The sequence below is a fragment of the Microcebus murinus genome, chromosome 28 (genome assembly GCF_040939455.1).
Source record: "Microcebus murinus isolate Inina chromosome 28, M.murinus_Inina_mat1.0, whole genome shotgun sequence".
NCBI classification, from domain to species: Eukaryota; Metazoa; Chordata; class Mammalia; order Primates; family Cheirogaleidae; genus Microcebus; species Microcebus murinus.
The window spans coordinates 1,935,413-1,947,658 of record NC_134131.1 but is presented as its reverse complement, the minus strand read 5'-3'; positions in this window follow the sequence as shown (position 1 = coordinate 1,947,658).

The following is a 12,246-nucleotide window of genomic DNA, read 5'->3' as shown; positions in this document are numbered from 1 at the left end:
GCAGCCCAAGGTCGCCCCGCTGGAAGCGGCAGAGCCCGGGCTTCCAAGATGGGGCGACCGGGGTCCTCCACGGCCCTCAGCAGTGGTCGGAGTGATCGGAATGGAAGCCACCCTCCCCCTCAACCTTGCTGTGCTCGAGGACTCGCGCTCCTGCCCTTTTGATCGCCTCCCCCGGCCACCGGGACTGGGGGTCCCCCAGGTGTGGGGTGCCGACAAGTGTCCCTAAGTCTTACTTAGGTCGCTCCGCACCGCCTTGAAGGCTAGTTAACGTCGCATTTACACTTTCGTTTACTCAAAATTTTCCCTTTAATTCCTTTGTTTTTGTTGAAGCTTATTTTTGACCAAAATATGCCGCTCGTGTAATCATGAGGTTTTTGGAGAGTGGCTACTAGTTCTCTGCTCCTGATCCACAAAGATTCAAAGCCCCTTTATATTAGCTCCTTGATCACCAAACCGGTAGTCTCTGATTCCTCTTAATCGTATGGGAGGCAGCCCCCAAACGGATGAGGATTACAACCTAGGAAGCCCAAGGGTTACCAAACAGCAGCACCGAACACAAGCGGCTAACATTTCTCTGGATTCCTGCAGCCAGGCCCAGTGTGGCAGCCAGGCGTTCTATTTTCTCTTGTGTCCTCACAACCCCATAGAAGGCGCTGCTAACATCACCAATTTTACACGAGAAAACTGAAGCCCAGGTTGGCGGCCCAGGGGCAGAGTTGCCTTGAGGATGAAAAATGTTTCACGTTTTGAAAAAAATATTTTCAGACTTTTTTGAAGAAAAATCTGAAGATTTAGCCACACTGCACTGCATTCCCCCCAGGGCAATAGTCAACTAGAACCGGGGTACCCATGCCCAGCTGAGCAAGTGCACTCTGGTTCACCCCAAGTTGGCCCAGGTAACCTCTTCACACTTTCAGGCCAGACTCCGTAACTAGAAGTCACGGATCTACACACAACCATAGTCATGTCGCTGAAATCTGGCGGTAGGGCTTTCCGGAAGTCTCTAGCAAACTGTCTACCCCCACCTCCACCCTAGCCCTCGCCAACCCTCAGAAATGAGGGCCAGCAGATGATGTGCACGGCTCCTTAAGTAGCGAAGATAATTCAGTAAATTAAGTCCAAAGTCAAATAGTAAACATGCAGCTCCGGGACATTATTGAGGACTTAAATTCACAACTTAAGTCTTAAATTCACAACTTTAGCACAACTCAGACACACTTGCAATGATACGTGAAGTCTAAGCATAGCATCTGAACGCGGCTTCACGGTTTGCAATATGCATTCACCAGCACTGCTTTATTGGAGCTTCGAAATAGCTTTGTGCAGTTACCTCTATTTTATACACAACGCTGAAAGCGTTGGCTGAAAGCGTTGGCTAAAACCGTGGCCACGGAGCCGGCATTTTCAACTTCATGTTAGGGATTGTCTCTAGGGCTCCTGACTACTGTGGAACAAGATGTCTCTGATCTTCTAAATTCCTTGGTCTAAGTTAGATCTCCTATTGGATTAAATTATTCTGAGAAAATGCTCTATAATTCTGAGAACTGCACACGAGGAGGGAGTCAGTCTCGGCACAGAATGCAATATAAATATTGCACTCAAGGGTGTTTTCTGCCAGAGGCGGGGCCCCAGGCTGCTTGGAAACTCTAGGAAGTCCCTTGGACACAAGGGTCTTGTTACTGGGTCCCCGTTACGGACCCTGAGTGGAGGGCATCTTCTATAACAGTGAGGTACTCAAGTCAGCAAGGGGCTCAGTTACTCCTCAAAACCCTTAAGAGATCCGCAGAGCACAGGACTAGCTTTGGGGATCAGATGAGGCTATCTAGCATTGTGTGCATAAAACGTGTATTAAATCTTTTGGCTAGAAGACGACATACACACAACGCATTCTGATAGTTATTTTAATCACATGAATTACATTAAATAATTTTTCTCTCTCTCTTTTTTTTTCCTGTGGCTGAGCCTCCAAGATGGAATTTGCAAGAGTTTAACTAACATATTGTCCCTCCGCTGCGGCCACCTTGCACGGCAGCACTTCCCACACGCCACCAGCCAGCTGCGCTGCTTCAGGGCCCACTGGCTTTAGACTCTGACTCTAGCCGGAGGAATCTTTCTAAAACGCAACTCAGACCTTGTCACCACCTCTGTGTGAAAGCCCTGGCTGACTTGCCAGGGCTCTGAGGACCAAGTCCCAGCCCTGACTTTCAGTCAGAGAGACAGTCAGGGCTTCCAGAAATCCACACCCACCCCACACAGCCTCCCTTGCTGTGTGGTCTGTGAGTGGAAGGGTTACCATGTTTCCCCAAAAATAAGATAGGGTCTTATTTATTTATTTTTTAATTTATTTATTCAATTTAAATATTATATTATTTTAATAATTAATATCATATCAATTATATTAATTATAATATTATATAATATATTATATACTTATATAATATAATATATAATTATATAATATAATATATAGTATAATATATAATATTATTATAATATATAATATATTATAATATATAATTATATAATAAATTATATAATATTATATTAATGATAATAATTAAATAATGATAATAATTAAATAATAATATTAATTATTATTTTATTTATTTATTTATTTAAAAAATAAAAATATTTATTTTTCCTCAAGAAGATACCCTAGACTGGGCGCAGTGGCTCACACCTGTAATCCTAGCACTCTGGGAGGTGGATCGCTCAAGGTCAGGAGTTCAAAACCAGCCTGAGCAAGAGCAAGACCCCGTCTCTACTAAAAACAGAAAAAAATTAATTGGACAATTAAAAATACATAGAAAAAATTAGCCAGGCATGGTGGCACATGCCTGTAGTCCCAGCTACTCGGGAGGCTGAGGCAGGAGGATCACTTGAGCCCAGGAGTTTGAGGTTGCTGTGAGCTAGCCTGATGCCATGGACTCACTCTAGCCTGGGCAACAAAGTGAGACCTGTCTCAAAAAAAAACAGGGACACACATAGAAAACACCACATAACAATAGAGGCAGAGATTGGAGTGATACTTTCTTTTTTTTTTTTTTTTTTTGAGACAGGTCTCACTTTGTTGCCCAGGCTAGAGTGAATGCCCTGGCGTCAGCCTAGCTCACAGCAACCTCAAACTCCTGGGCTCAAGCGATCCTCCTGCCTCAGCCTCCCGAGTAGCTGGGACTACAGGCATGCGCCACCATGCCCGGCTAATTTTTTCTATATACATTAGTTGGCCAATTAATTTATTTCTATTTATAGTAGAGACAGGGTCTCGCTCTTGCTCAGGTTGGTTTCGAACTCCTGACCTCGAGCGATCCACCCGCCTCGGCCTCCCAGAGAGCTAGGATTACAGGCGTGAGCTGGAGTGATACATTTACAAGCTAAGGAACGTCAAGGATTGCCAGCCTCACTGGAGGCTACAGGAGAGGCAAGGAAAGACTCCCCCGAGCCTCTTGAGCCTTTGGGGAGGACCATGGCCCTGCCAACACTTTGATTTTGAACTTCTGGCCTCCATAACTGAGGGAATGAACCCTGTTGTTGCAAGCCACATAGTTTGTGGCACTTGATGACAGCAGCCCTAGCAAACCAACACATCTGTAGACTCTGCCTTCTCCAAGAAGTGTCTGTCTTTCATGCCCGGAGGAAGGGCCACTGTCGGAGCAAGACCATACAGCACTGAAGCTGACTAGCAGCTCCATGAGGTCCCGCACCAGGTCCGTCTCCTCACCCTAACCAACCAGTGGGCTTGCCAGTACTTGCAGAACGAGTGAGATCTCTTCCCCCAGGGTTACAAACCGGCGCCTTCTGGACCAAAGCTGACTCTTGGACATGACTCCTTACCCTACATAGTATTTTAATCTAATTTTATTTATTTACTTCTACATAATAAATGAATTTATTTAGCTCTATCACCTGGGATACAGTGCCGTGGTATCAGCCTAGCTCACAGCAACCTCAAACTCCTGGGCTCAAGCGATCCTCCTACCTCAGCCTCCCAAGTAGCTGGGACTACAGGCATGCGCCACCATGCCCGGCTAATTTTTTCTATATATTTTAGTTTGCCAATTAATTTCTTTCTATTTATAGTAGAGATGCGGGGTCTAGCTCTCGCCGGGCCTAATTTTTCTATTTTTGGTAGAGACAGGGTCTCGCTCTTGCTCAGGCTGGTACCAAACTCCTAAGCTCAAGTGATCCTCCTGCTTCGGCCTCCTAGATAGTTAGGATTACAGGCGTGAGCCACAATGCCCAGCCAGTAGTTTGATTGTTTAAAAAAATTACTTGCCAACATTCATAATTTATGGCATTTCTACAAAATGTTATGTTTCCAGATACCTTTGGAAAATTGTTAGATGAAGTCACACTGGGCAGAGTCTTATGTATCCGTAATCGGCAGGAGCTGAGTCACGCTGCCCACAGCAGAGGAGACAGGTGCTGTCCAAACGCCAGCCCCCACCACGTCCGATGTCCTCCCAGACCTCCTGAACTCGCTCTCACCGACTGGAAGCATCTGAGATGTCAATCCCAAAGCAGACCTCCATGAAGTTCAGCTTCATTTGTCTTTAAAACAGGATGACAGGCCAGGCGCGGTGGCTCACGCCTGTAATCCCAGCACTCTGGGAGGCCGAGGCGGGCGGATTGCTCGAGGTAGGGAGTTCGTTCGAAACCAGCCTGAGCAAGAGCGAGACCCCGTCTCTACTATAAAGAGAAAGAAATTAATTGGCCAACTAATATATATAGAAAAAATTAGCCGGGCATGGTGGCGAATGCCTGTAGTCCCAGCTACTCGGGAGGCTGAGGCAGGAGGATCGCTTGAGCCCAGGAGTGTGAGGTTGCTGTGAGCTAGGCTGACGCCACGGCACTCACTCTAGCCTGGACAACAAAGCGAGACTCTGTCTCAAAAAAATAAAAAAATAAAAAATAAATAAAAATCAGGATGACAGCCCCTGTCAGTAGTTCTTCAGGGGCCGAAAGAACGGTGCCTGGTGTAAATGAGCTGCTGTCACCGCTAAGGACAGTCGTCACAACAGAAGCAAAGGGAAGACTCCTTTTTCTACTGAACCCCCCAGCGTGTCTCAAATAGAATCTTCAAACCAGATGAGTACGATCTGAAGAGACTCACCCCACACCCTGCTTCAGGCTCGGAGGGAGCCTCTGTCCATCAGAGGCCAATCAGAAATGGCTGGAACATCCTTCTGGAATCAGACCTCAATGGAATATGTGATTCCCAAACAAAGCCCTAATCCTCCCAGTTTCCTGGGGAGCTCACAAGCTGCAGACAGTGGGCACAGCACGCACCGAGCCCCTGCCTGGCTTCGTGCCACAAGCCCCTGCATAGCTTTTTTTTTTTTGAGACAGAGTCTCACTTTGTTGCCCAGGCTAGAGTGAGTGCCGTGGCGTCAGCCTAGCTCACAGCAACCTCAAACTCCCGGGCTCAAGCAATCCTCCTGCCTCAGCCTCCTGAGTAGCGGGGACTACAGGCATGCGCCACCATGCCCGGCTAAGTTTTTCTATATATATAAGTTGGCCAATTAACTTCTTTCTATTTACAGTAGAGACAAGGTCTCACTCTTGCTCAGGCTGATTTCGAACTCCTGACCTGGAGCAATCCTCCTGCCTCGGCCTCCCAGAGTGCTAGGATTACAGGCGTGAGCTACAGCGCCCGGCCCAGACCTGTTTTCTGAACTCTGAACCCCCATGCACAACTCACCTCACCAACTCTGCTGAGTCGTCTCCAAGGGCCCTCAATCTCTGCATGTACAAAAGTGAACACGTGATGTTCCCCCCAATCCAGACCCTCTGTGGGGCTCTTGGCCACAGAGAGTGCCTGTCCCATCCAGCCACCCATGCCAGCCGGGAACACAGTGAGTCACCTCTCCCATATCCAATCTGCCACCTAGGCCTGAAGTGCCTTCATTACTGTCACCTGCGCTCAGGTGTGTGCACCGCGGGAATATTAGTCAGGGCAGGCCATGCTGTGGCCACGCAACAGATCTGAACACGTCATTCCACAGCAAAATGGAACAGTGCTGGGTGGTGTCCAGGCCAGAGAGGCAGCTGCCCCCACACTGACCCCCAAGGACGGGAGCCCCCTCTGTCTAGTGGCTCCACTGCCCTGTGGGCCTGGTCGGTGGGGTGCACGCAGCCGGCAGAAGGGGAGCGAGGGGGCCTGGAGCGGGGAGCGCAGGCATTGCGGTGGTCCTGAGAGCGGCACAGGTCGCTGCCACTCGCAGCCTGTTAGCCAAGCCCTGTCCTCCTGTGGCCTCTTCCGGCTACGAGGGATACTGAGAAAGGAGACCAGCTGCTTGCACAGGAAGGCAAGGGCAGCTGGGGCAGGGTCCTCACCACCTCGGGCTTTCAGTGCGCCTGTGCGGAGGACAGTGCAGGGAGATGGCCGAGCAGAGCTGTCACGGAGTCAGGTGGCCTTCGAGGACCTTCACAAGCACTGGTCCTGCATAACACGTTGGCCACCCCTGTCCCAAAGCTGGGCCTGCTTGCCACATGGCACCACCTCAGGGAAGCACAGGGGACTCAGGACCCAGCCAGGGAGGGAGGTGGGGCGGGACACGGTTTCCCTGAGGAGGTGGGGCCCGGGCTGCGTCGTGAAGACCAAAACAGGGGCTGTCTGGCCGGAGGGACAGAGAGGGCTGAGGCCCGCTGGGCAGGGGCCTCATGTGCCACGACAAAGGGTTCAGACTTACCCTGCGGGAACCAGTGGGCACTGCTCTGGCAGTGGCTCAGGGCAGGAGGTGGGAAGGAGGGGACAGTGAGACATCAAGGAGGGTGAGTGGCCAGAATGTTGTGTCACATTGATAATGTTGTGTCACATCTACTACTTGGCACATCAGCCACCAGAGACCCCCTCCGCTTGGGGCAGACCCCATCAGCATGATACTAACCTGCCACCTGGGGCATCAGCATAACACTAAACCGATTACCTGGTGCAGCCACTAACCTATTACCTGGCGGGCATTAGCCACCTGGTACCCCACCCCTCGGACCACCCCAAATTAATAAAAGTGGGAAAAATCGGGTAGAGGGGGCTCAGAATTTGATGGTGAGGCCCCCCCTGAGCCCGCAGAGGAATAAACTTTGATTCTCAGACTCTCCGCGTGCCTCTCGCTGTAACTAACACTTGCTGTAAGGAAATGTGGGTGCCCCCCCCACTCCGTGCGTGAGGCAGGATGGCAGTGAGGACTCTGGACCGGAACCTCAGTGAAGGCCCTGAATGCCGGGCTGGCAGGGAGGACGGTGGGAAAGGCTGCCTCTCCAGGAGGAAGCCGTGCCGTCCCAGTGACGTCCCCTCGCTTCCTGGCTGTGCCCGCCACTGGTGGCATGACCCAGTTCACCCATGTCTTCTAGTGCATTAGTCCCTAGTGGCCAGAAAAGGATCAGGGGGTGATCCGTTTCAAAGATCAAGTCCAAACCCCTCATTAACAGAGAAGAAAACCAAAGTTGGCCAAGTTCGTGCAGAGGCGGCAGCTGCCAGCCTTGCATGCCTCCTCCCTCGGCTGCTCCAGGCACAGGCTTTGGGGTCTAATCAGGCCCAAGAGAAAGAGACAGGGGGCACCCGAGGTTTTCATCCTCCCACCCAAGGGCTGAGTCTAAAGACCAGAGAGACGGCCAGCCGGGCGGTGGCTCATGCCTGTCATCCTAGCACTCTGGGAGGCCGAGGCGGGCGGATTGCTCCAGGTCAGGAGTTCGAAACCAGCCTGAGCAAGAACGAGACCCCGTCTCTACTATAATTAATTGGCCAACTAATTATATAGAAAAAATTAGCCAGGCATGGTGGCACATGCCTGTAGTCCCAGCTACTAGGGAGGCTGAGGCAGGAGGATCGCTTGAGCCCAGGAGATTGAGGTTGCTGTGAGCGAGGCTGACACCAGGGCACTCACTCTAGCCTGGGCGACAAAGTGAGACTCTGTCTCAAAAAAAAAAAATAAAAATAAAAATAAAGACCAGAGAGATATGGACACAGAAAACTCCACCTCTGTCCTGCCAGCCCAGAAACAGGAAGCCACAGGCAGGGACCGGGCTCTCAGCGCCACCCCCACCCTCCTCCCTGCACGGCAGGGGGAGGCCAGGCGGGCTGGGGTGCGCACAGCAAGCCCCAGGAGGAGCCGCTGCTCCAGCTGTTCCCAGCTGGAACAAGGCCAGACCAGGTAGGGCTCCCGGGCGGGGGAGATGGGTGGTTGGGTGCCGGGGTTGTTCGGGACCGAGACGCGGCCTCTAGTTAACAATGAGTAACAGCCAGAAACCTTCTCCTGCTGTGAAAAGGATTCTTGAAAGCTTGAGGATTAACATTCTATTTCCACATCCTGCCAGTGAACTGGTCGAACCACTTCTCTAACTGGGAGGCAGGATCCAGGGTTAGAATAGAAGACAGGTCCATACTATCTCCAGATCCAAGTGGGAGAGAGAATGGAAACTGCCCGGAGGCAGGTCCTCCCATTCATACTCACTCCCCCGCCACTGGCCCTGCAACCGCTGGCTTCCTGCCACCCGCCGGGCTCCAGGGCCCCTCCGGCTGCCCCCCAGACAGCCAGTCCTCCTGCTCCCCAAAGCCCCACCACCCCGCCAGCCCCCTTCTGCGGAAGCCTCCTTGGCAGGAAGGCTCCTTGGCCCTTGTGTGCCTTCCCTCCTCCTCCCCTTAAGGAAATCCTGCTGTCCCCAATGGCCCCACGCTGGACTCCTGAACCGCTGGACTCCTGAACCGCAGCGCCTCCCCTCCGTTTCCCAACACAAACTGGAGGGGTCGCCTCCCTCTGGGCACTCCAGCCTCACTTCCAGATCAGCACCTTACAACAGGGATAGGATACACACCGCAGTTGCAAACAAATGCATAATTTAAAAAAATTTTTAACACATTAAAAAACTATGACGATGAGTAGGAAGGTGCTATGGTTTGGATGTGGTTTGTCCCCACCAAAATCCAGGTTGAAATTTTTTTTTTTTTTTTTTTTGAGACAGAGTCTCACTTTGTTGCCCAGGCTAGAGTGAGTGCTGTGGCGTCAGCCTAGCTCACAGCAACCTCAATCTCCTGGGCTCAAGCAATCCTCCTGCCTCAGCCTCCCGAGTAGCTGGGACTACAGGCATGTGCCACCATGCGCAGCTAATTTTTTTCCTATATATATTAGTTGGCCAATTAGTTTCTTTCTATTTATAGTAGAGACGGGATCTCGCTCTTGCTCAGGCTGGTTTTGAACTCCTGACCTTGAGGGATCCACTCAGCTTCGGCCTCCCAGAGTGCCAGGATGACAGGTGTGAGCCACTGCGCCTGGCCCAGGGTGTGTGTTATACACGGAGGTTGCCTCTCCTGTTTTGCTCTTTTCTCCACGCACCAGGTTCCCCTCCTGTTTCTCTGCCATGTTTGATGTAGCATGAGGCCCTTACCCGAAGCCACCAGGTACAGCTGCCTAATCTTGAACTTCCCAGCCTGTGGAACTGTGAGCTAAATAACCCTCTTTTCTTTACAAATTACCCAGTCTCAGGTATTGTTTTTTTTTGTTTGTTTTTTTGAGACAGAGTCTCACTTTGTTGCCTAGGCTAGAGTGAGTGCCGTGGCGTCAGCCTAGCTCACAGCAACCTCAATCTCCTGGGCTCAAGCAATCCTCCTGCCTCAGCCTCCCGAGTAGCTGGAACTACAGGCATGTGCCACCATGCCTGGCTAATTTTTTCTATATATATTAGTTGGCCAATTAATTTCTTTCTATTTATAGTAGAGACAGAGTCTCACTCTTGCTCAGGCTGGTTTCGAACTCCTGACCTCAAGCAATCCGCCTGCCTCGGCCTCCCAGAGTGCTAGGATGACAGGCGTGAGCCACCGCGCCCGGCCAAAACTTCATTTCTTAAACTAATTACTAATCAAAGAATTTTTACACTCACCTATAACCTGTAAGCCCCCCCTCTTCCAGATGTTGCTCCTATTCAGGCCAGACCCACGTACGCCTTCCACGTGTTGACTTAGGACTTCACGTGTAAGCCCCGTCTCCCTGAAACGAATCAAACCTGCCTGTGACCTGGCCACAGTGAGTCCGCTTGCTCGAGGCTCCTTGGGTGTGGCTCTGGGCCATGGTCCTCAAACGTGGCTCAGAATAAACCTCTTTAAATGATCTTCCAGAGTTTGGATCCTTTTCCGTTGACACTGCTTCCGGGCTCCAGCAGAGCTGCACAGTTGCGACAGAGACCACATAGCCCGCAGAACCTAAAATATTTAATGTCTGGCCCTTAACAGAAGACATCTGCTGACCTCCGACCTAAATCCAGTGGACTGACGCCGGGCCCTTTGCCTACGGAGCCCCAACACCCTCAACCCGGGTCTCCCCAGCCGCCTCCACTCTAGCCTGGCTGGTCCCCTCTCTGTCCCTCCCAAAGAAAGAGAACAACCAGGGCCTCCTCGCGTGCGGGGGAGGAAGGCCGCAGGGCCGGCAGGATGTGGGTCTGTGCACGGGACTGGCAGGGGAGACCCACTGCCCCTCGCGGGCTTGTCCCCTGCACAGAGCGAGATGCATGGATGGGGGCCTGGTTCTCCCCATCTGAGCCCGACTCGCTCCCTGGTCTGGGCCACCCCCATCGTTCCCCCTGTAACAGGAGAAGAGGGGGAAATGGGCCCTAAAGACCCTTCCAGTTCGCACATTCTAGGGGTAGGACCAGGACTCCCTGTCCCTGCAAAGGCAGAGCCAGATGCGGTTGTCGACAGAGCACAGTCGTGCAAGGGACACAAAAGCAGAGCCGGCCACACGTGGCTGCCGGTAATTCCACGCTGCTCCACGAGGTGGGAGTGCAGGCGAGGGAAAGGGGCCGGAGTGGGCTAGGACGGCCCCGGGGGGAGCTCAGCCACCAGAGCCACCTGCCTTCCCAGCTGCACGCTCAGGACTCCAGGCAGGCCTGGGCGCGGAAGCAGGGCCCTTCCTTCTGCAGCGCAGAGACGACAGGTCACACCTCCGCCTAGGTCTCCCCCAGTTCCTGCTGCGGCCACAGTGGCCGCGTTATTAAGCACCTACCGGAGATGCACTTAGATCCCCCCAACAGCCTGATGAGGCAGGGACCACTGTTGTCCCTTCCAAGTGCCCCCACCACGCCTCTTTCGTCTGCAGGTTGCCCTGCCCTGGTCCTCCATACGGTGAGACCTGGTGCACTCATTTCCCGCTGCTGCTGCAACAAATGCCCACTCGGGCTGAGAACCACACCCGCTTACTGTCGCGCGGGTCTGGAGAGCGGAAGGCAGGATGCCAGGTTAGGTTCTCCGCTTGCTCAGGATTTTGCAAGGCTCAAAGTTTCACCTGCTGTGATCACACCTGGTGCATGTGACCCCTCCATCCTCACAACAGCAATGAAATCCTTCTCGCGCTTCCCATCTCCCTAGCTCCCCCTCTACCCCTCTGCCACCAGCCAGGGGCAGCCCTCTGCTTGCAGGGACTCCTGCGATTCCACTGGGCTGACCGAGACAACCCAGGACAGTCTCTTCATCTTAAAGTCCACTGTGCTAGCTAACATGACACATTCACAGCGTCCCCACAGGCTCTGGGGGTCAGGGAGGCAGGCCACCTTTGGGGGGGCTAGTTTTTTTTTTTTGAGACAGAGTCTCACTTTTGTTGCCCTGGCTAGAGTGAGTGCCGTGGCGTCAGCCTCGCTCACAGCAACCTCAAACTCCTGGGCTCAAGCGATCCTTCTGCCTCAGCCTCCCGAGTAGCTGGGACTACAGCCACGAGCCACCATGCCCGGCTAATTTTTTCTATATATATGTTAGTTGGCCAATTAATTTCTTTCTATTTATAGTAGAGACAAGGCCTGGTGTGGTGGCTCACGTCTGTAATCCTAGCTCTCTGGAAGGCCAAGGCAGGCAGATCGTTTGAGTTCAGGAGTTCCAAACCAACTTGAGCAAGAACGTGACCCCATCTCTACTATAAATAGAAAGAAATTAATTGCCCAACTAACATATATAGAAAAAATTAGCCAGGCATAGTGGCACATGCCTGTAGTCCCAGCTACTCGGGAGGCTGAGGCAGGAGGATTGCTTGAGCCCAGGAGTTTGAGGTTGCTGTGAGCTAGGCTGACGCCACGGCACTCACTCTAGCCTGGGCAACAAAGTGAGACTGTGTCTCAAAATATATATGTATAGTAGAGACAGGGTCTCGCTCTTGCTCAGGCTGATTTCGAACTCCGGACCTGGAGCAATCCTCCCGCCTCGGCCTCCCAGAGTGCTAGGATTACAGGTGTGAGCCACCGTGCCCGGCCTGGGGTGGGGGGGTTATT